The sequence below is a fragment of the Lepisma saccharinum genome, chromosome 29 (assembly GCF_977018435.1).
Source record: "Lepisma saccharinum chromosome 29, izLepSacc3.1, whole genome shotgun sequence".
NCBI classification, from domain to species: domain Eukaryota; kingdom Metazoa; phylum Arthropoda; class Insecta; order Zygentoma; family Lepismatidae; genus Lepisma; species Lepisma saccharinum.
The window spans coordinates 18,626,909-18,641,037 of record NC_139257.1 but is presented as its reverse complement, the minus strand read 5'-3'; the positions used below and the strand labels follow the sequence as shown (position 1 = coordinate 18,641,037).

Below are 14,129 nucleotides of genomic sequence, written 5' to 3'. Positions count from 1 at the left end.
AGATGTCAAAATGAGAGTAAGGAAATGTTAGAGAACATGTTGGAGAAAGAAAAGATGAGTTACAGTAAGAGACAGAGAGAAGCACAGTGCGTTCGAAAAGTAACTATACACCTACACAAACACGATTATATGTTGAGGGATTGAATTCAGTGCGCTGCGAGTAATGTTTTCTGCAAAGGTTCGTGCAGTTTGCTTCCACGAGCCAGTCAGGCTGGTGCTTTGAGACGAGAAAGTGTGTCTGGTTCTTTGTTGTTCATTGCGTGTTCGTCGCCTGACAGGTGTATAGTTGCTTTTCGAACGCACTGTATGCGTCGATGTATAGTTGCTTTTCGATCGCACTGTATGCGTCGATGTATAGTTGCTTTTCGAACGCACTGTATGCGTGGATGTATAGTTACTTTTCGAACGCACTGTATGCATCGATGTATAGTTGTTACTTTTCGATCGCACTGTATGCGTCGATGTATAGTTACTTTTCGAACGCACTGTATACGTCGATGTATAGTTACTTTTCGAACGCACTGTATGCGTGGATGTATAGTTACTTTTCGAACGCACTGTATGTGTCGATGTATAGTTACTTTTCGAACGCACTGTATGTGTCGATGAAGGAAAAGGAGAAAATACGGATAGAGGGGATAATATTAGATAGTTGGAATTACAGATAGAGGTAGATATACCAATGCAGGCAACGAGAAAGATTTTAGGGATATGCAAAGTAGATAAATTAGAGATAGAAAGAGATGTGGAGATAAAGAGAACCTGATTACATAAAGAGAGAAAAATAGAGACAAAGAGAAAATATGAAATAAAAAGCCGAACGATTAATGCACTAAAATGTTTTGCGTGTATGTTAAAAAAAAACATGATGCATTGTTGCATAGCATTTGTAATGGTAACTTTCCGTACTTCATAGATCAATCGATGCATTTTGATGCAGCTTCCTGCGCCATATTCGACGATACACTTAAGTATTAGGCCCGAGCTACAGACTTTATGAATTCTTTGTTCCAGCTGATGACTTTATGTAAACACAGGGTGCAATACAGGGTGTCTACAAATGATTGAAACCAAGGGTGCCCGCAGGATTTTTTCTCAGGGGGACAGAGTCACACAAACTTGTATTATTATTATTATTGCTATTATTTTTTTTGTTATTACATTACTACTACTACATACATTTGTAATTTCAATATTGTGTATATCTATATACCATTTGCATAACTGTCTACGTACTTGTCTGTACGACAAGAAGCTGTCTTTTATCTTACATCCATTTATATATATATATATATATAGATGTGTATATATGTGTTTGTTCCGGCATAACTCTCGAACGCCTGGAGCGATTTCAACCAAACTTGGTACGCGTATCACTTGCAATCTCGAAAGAAATACTGTGGAGGTGTGACACCCCTGGCTCCCATAGAGGGTTGGGGAGGAAAGAAGGGTGACATGTAAAAATAATAGAAAACGACCGATATTAGTGTGGAATCCATAGTTTTCGGGGTCGCTAAGATGAATAGTGACACTCCCAATGCCATTCAACTCAGACACCCCTAAGAGTTGGGGAGGGAAGTGGGTGACATGTAAAAATAATCGAAAACGACCCATATTAGTGTGGAACTCATAGTTTTCGGGGTCGCTAAGATGAATAGTGACACTCCCAATGCCGTTCAACTCAAAGTTCATTAATATAAGATTGGGATGAATAAATACCCGGGAAACGTCGGCAATCACAATTTCCCTTTCCAAGGAGCAAAATTTCCCTTTTTGGACCAATTTTTCCCTTCACCTAAGCAAATTTTATAATAATAATAATAATTAGTAGTAGTAATGTTAATAGCAGCATTATTAGTGGTGGTTGTTGAAGCAGTAGTAGTACGTAGTTAAGTATTCCGTTATTCGTTTGAAAAAAAAAATCACATTTCAGTGTCATCTCTTCCTGACCAGATGTCCCAGGTTTGAATCCTGGTCAGGAATCCATTAAATCGTTAATCCTCATCGTTACTATTTATCCAAATATGCATAAAAGCAACGTACAATATACTTAAAGGAGCAGAAACAAGTACGAATAGCAAAATAAATAAATAACATAAAAATGTGGATATAAAATTTAAAATTAACATAAGCTGTAATAATGTAGGCAGATGACCTTAAAATTTCCCTGCAATTGTGGTATTCTTAATTGAAATTCCCTTTTCCCTTAAATTTCGGTCCGACAGGGAAATTTCCCTTCATGTGGCAACACTGTGTCGGCCCATCCCCAACGGGATTAAAATTCCGCTCTCATCCGGGCACGAACTTTGCAAATCCTAACGGAAGTCTGTTTGTCCGACTTCCCATTGAACAACCCCCTCCCCGTCTACCCAGTTTTTTCGGCTACAGACAACGGGTTGGCAAAAAGCTTATTGCCTGGGGAGGGTTCACCGCGAAACCAATATCGCACCCGGCACCTTTATTGTCTCGGGACCCACCCTTCGGGAAAATCGGGATGCGTTACCCCCGCATTCCCATTTCGGGATGTTCATTGTACATGTACGATGTTCCCTGCCTCTCCCGAAAGGAATATGGGGTGAATAACGGGATCGATGCGGGGTGGTGGCAACCTTGGCTGAGATTAGAAAATAACACCAACACGTAGTACCAAGCCGTATGTACGGTCACAGGCAATAAAGATGAGGCACCTACAGCCTGAAATACTGACTTCCCTGCGAGGCGTTGTGTGTGTTGTGATCAGGTTTGTTAAAGCTCCAGCTACCCATAAATTCTATTGGGTTCTATTGGGTTCCGCTGTAGGACCGGAAATTTTTCTCTCGCACAATGTAAATTCGGTCCAAGTTGCGTATCGTTTCATTGAGAAAAAATTCCCGGACCGTATTTAAATTCATCCGGAAGAAAAGGTTCCTGGACCGTATTTAAATTCATCCGGAAGAAAAGGTTCCTGAACCGTATTTAAATTCATCCGGAAGAAAAGGTTCCTGGACCGTATTTAAATTCATCCGGAAGAAAAGGTTCCTGGACCGTATTTAAATTCATCCGGAAGAAAAGGTTCCTGGACCGTATTTAAATTCATCCGGAAGAAAAGGTTCCTGAACCGTATTTAAATTCATCCGGAAGAAATGGTTCCTGGACCGTATTTAAATTCATCCGGAAGAAAAGGTTCCTGGACCGTATTTAAATTCATCCGGAAGAAAAGGTTCCTGGACCGTATTTAAATTGATCCGGAAGAAAAGGTTCCTGGACCGTATTTAAATTGATCCGGAAGAAAAGGTTCCTGGACCGTATTTAAATTGATCCGGAAGAAAAGGTTCCTGGACCGTATTTAAATTGATCCGGAAGAAAAGGTTCCTGGACCGTATTTAAATTGATCCGGAAGAAAAGGTTCCTGGACCGTATTTAAATTCATCCGGAAGAAAAGGTTCCTGGACCGTATTTAAATTCATCCGGAAGAAAAGGTTCCTGGACCGTATTTAAATTCATCCGGAAGAAAAGGTTCCTGGACCGTATTTAAATTGATCCGGAAGAAAAGGTTCCTGGACCGTATTTAAATTCATCCGGAAGAAAAGGTTCCTGGACCGTATTTAAATTCATCCGGAAGAAAAGGTTCCTGGACCGTATTTAAATTGATCCGGAAGAAAAGGTTCCTGGACCGTATTTAAATTGATCCGGAAGAAAAGGTTCCTGGACCGTATTTAAATTGATCCGGAAGAAAAGGTTCCTGGACCGTATTTAAATTGATCCGGAAGAAAAGGTTCCTGGACCGTATTTAAATTCATCCGGAAGAAAAGGTTCCTGGACCGTATTTAAATTCATCCGGAAGAAAAGGTTCCTGGACCGTATTTAAATTGATCCGGAAGAAAAGGTTCCTGGACCGTATTTAAATTGATCCGGAAGAAAAGGTTCCTGGACCGTATTTAAATTGAGCCAGAAAAAGGGTTCGTGGACCGAAATGTAATACTTTACAGATGAAATGGTTATTTACGCTCCAGAGCCCATTTACGCTTGCTGATTTTCTCTCCCGGACCGGAATTTATTTAAAATTGCTGGACCTTTAACAACCCTGGTGTTGCCTAAATCTACGGCGGTGGTGAAACTTGCCATCGAAAATTTGCTATTAAAATCCACTTATCCAATTCCAACAGTAAATTAACCATAATTACATACAACACAAAAATAACGATCGAAAAATACTTCTTCTAGAGTGCCACACACGTAAATTTGCCGTTGCGTAGAAACGAATTTTCGTTTCGTCTCCCTCTCCCTTAGCATCATGTGTTCTACCCTGCTCGAAAACCTTCGCTATTGTTGCCACATTGTCATTCCATTCCTGGACACACTCGCGCAAACATCATTGAAAACAATTGACTAGCGCTCCAGCTCGCGGTTCCCACCGTTCGGTAGGGACGCTGATGTGGCAATATAGCACGGCGTAGTGGTTGCTTCTTTTATGCAGTGCATGTTCATTGGCTAGCTAGTAACTAGTGTTGCCAACTGTAATAATGAAGCACTATTTCTGTCACGGAAGGGGAAAAGGCAGGTAAAGTGACGGTGAGTTTCGTTGGATTGGAAGCACCATATTTTTATTTTATACTAAGTATTTGACCGGTTTGACGTTGTGTGCGTGTATTGCGTGTGTGTATGTAAAAGTGTGTGTTTGCTAATGAACGTTAAATTCCATAATGCCTCCAGTTCTGTCGAAGTTGAAATCAAAAACCTTGCATAGCCAAGCTCGGGAAATTCTAAGCAACGTGCACGAGTTCGTGAAGGAGGAAGCCAGTCATGGTGTTAGCATCCCAATAAAGCATTTTGGCAAGAGAGCAGCGAACAGCAGCAACAAATTGTTCATATTTCATAATTTTGGAATTATTCAAAATAAATAAATTATGTGGCTCCAACATCATTTCAACTCTGGCTCCGGCAAGTGTTCTTGTAGAAATTGCATAGAGGAGGCTGTCATTTTTGCTGCATTTTTGCGATGCATATTGTTTTCTGTGTTAAAATTGCCATGCTTTGATGGGTGACCAAGTTCATAGCAGGGCCGGCGGAAGGGGAGGGCGAACCGTCCCATCGCCCAGAGCGGCAAAATTTGAAGAGAAAAAAAAAATAAGCCTATTGAAAACTGTGATCGAGCGAGATATTCTTTTGCGCTGAATAGTATTGAAATAGCATAAGAAGTCTCATTATTTATTTTATATTTTGATGTTTTAGTTAGGAATATATTGATTTTCAATTTTCCGTTGCTGCGTAATGACCGAGGGGGGGGGGGGGTCGAAATAGAGCGGCATCTGCCGCCACCTCCCAGGGAGGCAAAATGACTAGCGCCGGCCCTGGTTCATAACAAAAGAAAAAGCCGCGCAGCTTATCGTCTAGTGGCAGTATATGTACTTGTTATTGTTGTGGAAGCCGGCATCCTTTGTAAATGTACAACAAAGGCAACCGACTGTCGCCGATCTCAGAGAGGAAATAATAATACTGCTTGAGGAGGAGTGTTATGGTGCAATTGTAGCGGTTTAACACGTTGGCATGTTATTATCTGCCGTTGCAGTTCCATACCAGTGTATACGGGTTTTGGGAGTGAAAAGTTAGAACGCCACCAGTGCATTAATGCAATGAAAAATAATATATATATTTTTTTATTTTGTTTGAAATCACTCAAATAAGGAATCGTATGAAGAAGTCTTCTTTGCAGCATTTTTGGTAATTTTACTTATGTGTTAGTTCATATTTTGCGAATTTTTAGTAGCTACATACAAAGCCACTTGTTAGTACATATTAATCCTAGTCCTGGTATAATGCATGACGTTTAAAACTCAACGTTAGATAGACCTGAATTCTCTAATTTCATTGTTGTACGTAACAGCTGTGCATCGGCGCACCGCAGCGATTTTTCTATCTGGTCCATTAGCAACACTGCTTCTTTAGTTCTGTCGCGCATTGCACGGCAGAATTATCTGCGCTGGACTCTACCGTTACCCGAATGCATTTAATTTTAATGACATTTTAAGAAATATGTTTGTGGTGCACACAACTACAGTTCATGACTTTTATTTATTTTTCTACGTGATAAATTATTTAAATTCAAATTAAAAGCTTATTCTAACGTGTCTCAATATTTCACTGTAAGACTGCCTATAAGCATGTATGAATATGTGTTTGTGTTTAATATTCCACCCGGTTTCCAGCGCCATCTATGCTTATTCTAGCCACAGTACAGAACGGTGACGTCATGACGCATGCGCTCTAGAGAAAATACGGTTGCGTCCCGTTCATTCAGTTTTAACGGTAAACCGATAAACAATGGGTTTTATGGAATTATTAAAATCCTGTATCATAATTTATGAAAAAAATCAAGGTTTCAAGAGTGAAAATTAAAAATTTTAAGTTCATTCTGCAGGTCGTTTTTTAGACCTTTTATATGTCATCAACTTCCGAGGCCTAGGCTTTTTGCTATAAGTTTACGTCTATATGCATTGTCTACATGTAGACGAGAAGGTCTAAATATGGGCGAAGGTTTAAATATGGGTTTTGGAGTTATCAGCGCTCCCGGGTGCTGCAGCCTGGCAGAGGGTATGGGAACTGGTTATCTCTCAAGGACAAAGGTTGCGGTGGTTAGTTTCGGCCTTGGACGCTGTTATAGAATTGCGACCTTGCAGGTATGTTTTAGCTCAGCGTTTTCTGAATTCTCATCTGCTTTGTATAGGTTATAATATTAGCGGTACATAGAACAAATGTGGACTTTTATAATGCCATGATTTGTTTGTGAAATATGTACCACAGAGAGCAAAAATAAATTGAAGAAGAGAAATAGCATGATGGTCTAAATATGGGCTATGACATGATGTCTAATGTTGAGATCACATTTCCAACAAATATTTGGATGTTTTTCTTAATTTCGATTTTTCCCATTCCGCGTGCTTTTCAAAACAACAGATTATTCATAAATATGAACTTTATAATGTTTTAGCGATAAATGACTGTCTTTTTAAATTTTAATTGCTTTTCGTGATATTGCCACTAGTAGCCCATATTTAGACAACAATTTTGAATATATCATTTCACGATTTTCTTGGAAATTGCTTCTTTTTTTTTAAGAAAATGGAGACCTTCTATACTTTAGCATGCTATTACATTTAAGTACATATTTCATATATATGCATTTTAAATTCAGGTGCTGGATATATTAATTTTTTTCCTCCGAAAATTAGAACATAAAAAGGGGGCCCATATTTAGACCTTTTCCTCTAATCTACGCGTAGATTACATTGGGCTGTAGTTTAAATAGACTACGTAGACAATCTAAACTACATTAAAATTAATTGTCAAGGCTTTCATGAAAGAAAACTCGCATTTTCAACTATATTGGTTCCTAACGAGCTGAAAAGAATCGTATTTACAACAAAATTTCTCTTCTCTTTTATCATCAACTATGGAAGAAGATAAATAGTATGCGAGAGAAACAACAGATGGCATTCGTGAGGCGAAATTAGTCTTTTTCCCAGAAAACACTAGAATATTTCCTATGTTAGGTTTTTTCCTAGGTGAGAAATTTTTCGAAATTGGAAGGAATACCATGAAAAGTTCTTCTCACACATCCGCAACTGATATGCAGTATAATTTTGTTTTACTTCCACGGCGCCCTTTGCTAAGTTATCACCTTTCTCCATGTTGTTTATGTAGATTCTATGTTTAGAATGTAGACTATCGTTGTTTACGCGTAGCATAGCGGTTTTGAGAAACAAAGAACACTTCTAAAAGGGCTACACTGGTGTCGGCTGAGCTGTTATCTCGACAGTGGAAGAGTTTTGAATACCACTTAGAAACTGTAAAGTTAAAGTCCTGATTCGAACGCCACTTTACTTCCGAAAGGTAAGTTTCCCTCTTAACAACCATATGGCAAGTCCACGTCGAGCCCAGCATATCCTCCCCTCAAACTTTTCCCACCAACAGCGTCCATTGTAGGAATTGACAACACTTGTCAAGAACTCGTGACGTAATTGAGACGTTGCCAAACCTGAGGTTGCGGTTATCTTTGCCGTGTTGTGCTATTTTTTTAATACAATGTGGAGACGTTGGGAGTTTAAAGTCATCGCAGTTCGTGTTGAATGTCTAAACACTGCAGGTAAAGGTGACAACAGGCATTCTCAGAAAAACGGATGCTCTGGCCGGCTTCGTCTATAGCAGTGGTGGCAAACCTTGTTTGGTTTGAGGGCTAATTTACATTTCAAGAATCACTGGCGGTCTACTTATCTTCTTAGACCTAACAACGAGAGCCTAAAGAGGGAACCACAGGGCCAATACCATAAAATTGACATTAATTATTTTATTTTATGTATGTATTTACTTATTCACTTATTTATTTATTAAATAAGTTTTGGCTTCAGTACTGTGGGCACCTGTTTTAGGCCATATCTTCCCAGTTCATCATTAGCATCTTTTCATCCTTTTAATGAGAAGGTAGAATTTTTTTTTACATAAACGTAATTACTACACTTTTATTCCTTCATAAACACTCATTTTAACAAAAGCATTTCATTTTTTGCTGGGCATCAGTAAAAGATTACACAACTATTTTGTACTTTTCAGCAGACAGTTCACTTGTTTCCAGACACTTTTGACACTGCATTCCACCAATGCGTTTATCATGTTTCAAATCCAAATAATATTTACATTTTTAATTTTTAATAATTGTGATTCAATAAAGAGAGAAATTAACTGTTACAACAAAGCTGATACAACAGTTGAAAATACAGACAGGTAAGCAATAAAATGTTTTGTGACTATGCATAACAGAGGCGTCTCGTGAACGCATGCGGTGCATACTGCGCATGCGTCAATTGTGGGAAAAAGGACAACATTAATGAGCAATTCTACATATAGAAGAAGTATTTATTTTACACGAGAGCGCTCAACTAAGCTTATATTACATTTCTTGGATCTGAAGTGACGCATTCGTCAATTGTGGGAAAATAATTATTACTTTCTTTCACTATTAGTTGAGCGCTCTCGTGTAAAATAAATACTTCTCCTACATGAAGAAATTAGAATGTAAAAATGCTCATTGATGTCGTCTCAGAGCAAGCTGTCCTTTTCCCCACAATTGACGCATGCGCAGCACGAGACGCCTCTGATGCATAATAAAATCCGTATAATATGACAGAGCACCGGGGTCTACCTCTCGCGGATTGCCGGTCGACGCGTTGGCCACCCCCTGCTCTATAGCTATGTCAGAGATGCCGATATGGCGTTCGAATCAGAACTTCAACTATAGTGTGTCCCAAAATAGTGTGGGAACAATAATAACAGCAGGTATGAACTTTTTTGCGTGTCACATACCTTAAAGTAATAGATGTGCATTGGCAGCAATACTTTGTCTACAGTGCTATAGGACAAATCAACAAACAGCAGATATAGTTTCCACAGGAAGGGAAGGACAGGTAGTGTCAATCACATGTTTCATGTCATCCAGTGACCATGGCTTCGTGGGGTACACATTGTTCTTCTGTTTTCCAGAGGTAGAAATGTAGCGGCGTTGAATTGGAATATCTGGGTGGTTATTTCACACTTCTTACATTGGTCAAAAAGAAAAATTGTTCACCTCTGCCAATTTGGGTACGGTACACAAAATGTCTACCGCCTGGTGGGCTGTGATGGAACTAAAAATAACAGAATGCCTACGCACGCTCACACACACACTTAACTTTCATATGCCTTAAAGTTTTCATAAATCTAACTTCACCACTGAATTCCTGGCGAAATTCTAGCCCAGAACCATACCCCACATGTCCCATTTAAAGAAATGAAGTTGGATCCAAGATGGCGGTCACCAAGATGGCGGACGTTGTCATGACATGCACCAAAAGGGGTAAATTTCCCATATCTGGAAAACGGCTGAAATTTGCTAGTTCATTTAATTTCAATATTCGTACTTACGTATTCTGCATTGAGAAACATTGTTGAAGGTGACATTTCGCTTATTTCACGGAAATAAGCTCTATTTGCGACATATCGAGTAAGTTTTCTTCGTTGTTTCTTCCCTTCTGTAACACGCGAAATGGCGGTCAGTTTCACTACCGTACTCGGCATGTAGTGTTTCCACCCTACTCCACCCAAAAATACCTACCTAGCCCCACAAACCATTGACCCATAGCCCAACGAACCATTCATACACAGCCCCACGAACCATTTCCGGTAAAGTTAGGTTAGGTTGGGTCACGTTTAGGTTACAATAGTAAAAAATTGGTTTAGAAAAAAATGCGTAGCCCCACACACCATTCTCGCATAGCCCCACGAACCATTGGCACATAGCCCCACAAACCATTTGCGGAAACGCACCTTCTTCAGTTACAAAAACACGTGTTTGGAAACACTGACCGGGATGATTGACCGGGATTACGTCATCACACACAGGCAACATCCGCCTGGATGGAAATGGATGCAACAACTTTCGTGCATCGGTCACACATTTATATCGAAGAAGAGATGATTTACCGGCAGAATTCAATGAACGATGCGAGAAAACACTTCCCCGAACTTCCACAACTATAAAGAAACTGCATTCGGTAAGTAATTTCTCCTGTAAATTTGAAGAAATACGTTTTCCGGATATGGGAAATTTACACCAAAAAGTTTCCCGTGCTGCAATCTACACTATCTTTTATTTTATAAGGGGTGGTCAGGGACTTTCGACTCACGCTGTACATAGATATTGCAGCTTCAAATACAAAAAAATCCAGTCAAGTTACTTTTAATAGTTTCTCTGTTATTAACATTCAAAGAGTATAAACACTATTTTGGGACACTCTGTATCGAGTAGCCACTGTATGCGAAGTGAACTTAGGATTTTTAAAACGAGTACTTCTTTGGTTCTGAAAATGTTAGCCTTCTAATGTCTTTTCCATCCGCCAGGGACTCTTTTCCCGAAGGAGCAGCGTGACGAGAATGGGTTAAGTCGAGGAGACGACGTGCGTGGGAGCCTCGTTGCTCACCACGCAACTGTCTCCTAGCAATTAAGTTCTGCTTGAACTTTGACCTACCCTTTCCGCGCGGGTAACAAGAAATCGCCCTGGGGGGAGCACGACAAGTGTACAAGGACCCCCCTCCCTCCCACACCGGGAAGTGAAATGAAAATGGCAAGAGGAAATTTTTTGTAGAAACAACGTTACGTCGATTTTATTGCGAACCTACGCGCTAAGTTCTGGTCGTGGGAGGATGCTCTCTGTGGGCCATTTGAGAGTGCGGAAGACATGAAAGGGGTCTCCTTTCTCTCTCTCCGTTATGTTAATACCTCTTGGATTAATCGCGACAATGAGGATGAATAAGGAACAAATAAAATTGCTTTTGGGACCAAACATAGGGACCTTGATTTTTCGCAAACGCTATAACACCTACAAACGTTACTGGCTGCAAAAAGGTATTTATGAATGTGAAGCAACATGTTCTGAACACATTTACGTGAATTTCAATACATTTTATGTTTAAAAACGAAAAATACAGCGAAAAACCAATATTCTTTTGTTTTAGGCTGTAAAAAAAACAATGCTCCAATTTCTGCATGTTGAACGCACACGTTTTCCAACATTTTTTTCAAGATAAAACTATAATGCGTGTTATACATGGAACATATACAACAGCTGGTTGAGACCACATGTGAATGGATTTTTCCCGCGTTTTTATACCTTCTACCGGAACGCTTTGCATCACCGAGCAAAGTGGTGCTATTTTGGCGGCGATCCAGTGCGCATCTACCGTCACACGCGAGCCGTAGCATCCGTGTGAGGGGAAAATACCTCAAAAATCGGTTCCTACTAGAGTACTCGATCGAATCTCGCACTCATTTGAATGCGACAATAATCGTACAAATAAATATGTAAAATCCATCCAGGCAGTTTCAGCCCACGATCATTTATTCATTTTCATATATCGCTATGTACCGGGTGTCTATAAAGTCACTTAACATTTACCATTTACACAAACTACATTTCAATAAGGTGAAGCATAGTGAATTGTACATTTGGTGGGAACATGAATCAGTACGTTTGAACATAGTAGCTTTGTAACTCCACATGTGTCCCAGCGCTATTGTGTAGCTCGAAACGCTCGTTCAAGCATAGCTGGTATTATCTCTGATGCAGCCGCGGAGATGCGTGGTTTTAACTCTTCCACACTGGTTATTTTGATCTGATGCACGCGAGACTTAATGAAGCCCCAAAAAAGTCCATTGGGTCAAGTCGGGAGACCGGGGAGCCCAAGGCCTTGGTGCCGCGCGACCGATCCACTTTGCGGGAAAAGTGTCATTTAGGACTCTGCGAGCAAAATGGGATGGTGCGCCATCTTGTTGGAAAAGAACCGTATCTACGATGCCATCCTGAGGCATCAGGTAGTTTTGCAGCATGTCTAGGTAGATCTCTCCCGTTATTGTTCGCTCGCCAAACATGAAAGGCCCATACACTTTCGTTTTGGTACTCATCCAATGTTGGAGGCGGTTTTCTGAACTTCCGGGTGAAATCTTCTTGCACCTGTCCGTACGTCCTTCCACTAAACCTACCACATACAATGGCCATATAGAGTACATTTTGTCAGATCACTTGGAAAAAAGAAAAGATTTGTCATTAGATCATTGAAATGTTAAGTGACTTTATAGACACCTTGTATTGGCAAGATAGACTAAATTACATTTATGATGACTATATTCACTTTAGTTTCAATTTCACTGCGTCTTTCACGTAACGAAGCATTTTTAAAGGTACACTGCCACAGACTAATTACGGTTGTACGGAAACTACTGGGCTTGGAGCGTATACCGATTCCTTAAAGCCATCTAGCGTCATCCGTGCGAACTATTAGACGATGGAGCAAGAAATGCCTCGATGCAGTACTTTAGCTGTCCCTAAGTGCGACCTTCAGTTTGAAATGCTAATTTAAAAGCACAATGAAGATATTTGGTAGGAAATGTACTAGAGAAGAAACATTTATTTGGAAAAATAACAAAAATCAAAATTCCTACTAATGCATGCTTTAACTAGACCTCGTTTTGTCCCGTTCTCGAGATACTTATAGTGTAAGCAACGTGGCTTGCATAACGTGACATTGCACAAAGTGTTTCAGCCTTATGGAGACCATCTTGAGCCGCGGTGATCCATTTGGTAGGGCGTCTGACTGTCACGCGGGAGGCCCGGGTTCGATTCCCGTTGTGGATAATTTCAGGTGCGAAATTTTAAGCGTGGAGTGGTTCTGGGGTTCACGCAGCCTCTGATAAATACGTACCTTAGAAGGGGGGAGGGGTAAGGGTCATCAGAGCATGAGTGTCCGAGAGTGTGAACATGTGGATCTTTGCTTCCATATCCCCCTATAAGCCTTAGCGACATATTGCAACGTCCAGGGATAGCTTCACCATTTTAGTGACACTAAGTCAATCACGCTATGAAGAATTCATAGTACCAATTGATAAAAAGAAGCTGATCTCACGATAAAAAAACGTATCTTTTATTGTGAATTTGTGATATATTGTTCATAAACTCTTCTTGATCAATCAACTACAAGCTATACTTCCTCACCTCTTTCAGGACTGGATTAACCCAGCAAGACGTAATCAGAGTAGACCGAAGCCAGACTAAATTCTTGAGACTCGTAAAATACACACTAGATGGCAGTTACCCTCAAATGGATTCCCGTGAGAGCATTCTCAGATTTTTTTAACTTAACAACACTTAGCAGCAGACGAATCATGCACCAGCTCATTTTCCTTCACAAGCTATTAAATAATCACACTGAAGCTTCATTCACCCTGTCACAGCTGGATTTCTACGTCCCCTCAAGTAAATTATGACCAAGAAAGCAACTGTTTAGCTTCCAACGCAGTAGAACCAGTGCACTTGAAATATCTCCAATTTGGAGTATGTGTATGGCATTTAACGAGAATGTTAAATGTGAAAACAATGTGGATCTATTTTCTTCGACTTCAAAACTGAAAAGGACAATTTTAAAACATATACATGTTTATTAAATGTGTCTATTTCTGTGTATATATAATATATAAGTATATTGCATTAATTTGAGTTAAAATGCATTTCAACTATTCTACATTCAACGCCATAAATAGGTAAATACCTGTCGTGTTCAACTGAAAT

At 39.9% G+C, this 14,129-nt stretch overlaps 1 protein-coding gene across 3 annotated transcripts in view; it reads left to right on the top strand.

Annotated features, from left to right (window-relative positions):
* LOC145981614 (pleckstrin homology domain-containing family G member 5-like) overlaps positions 1 to 14,129 on the top strand; it is an 838,947-nt gene that overhangs the window by 339,124 nt on the left and 485,694 nt on the right. The gene's annotated exons all lie outside the window — the stretch shown is intronic.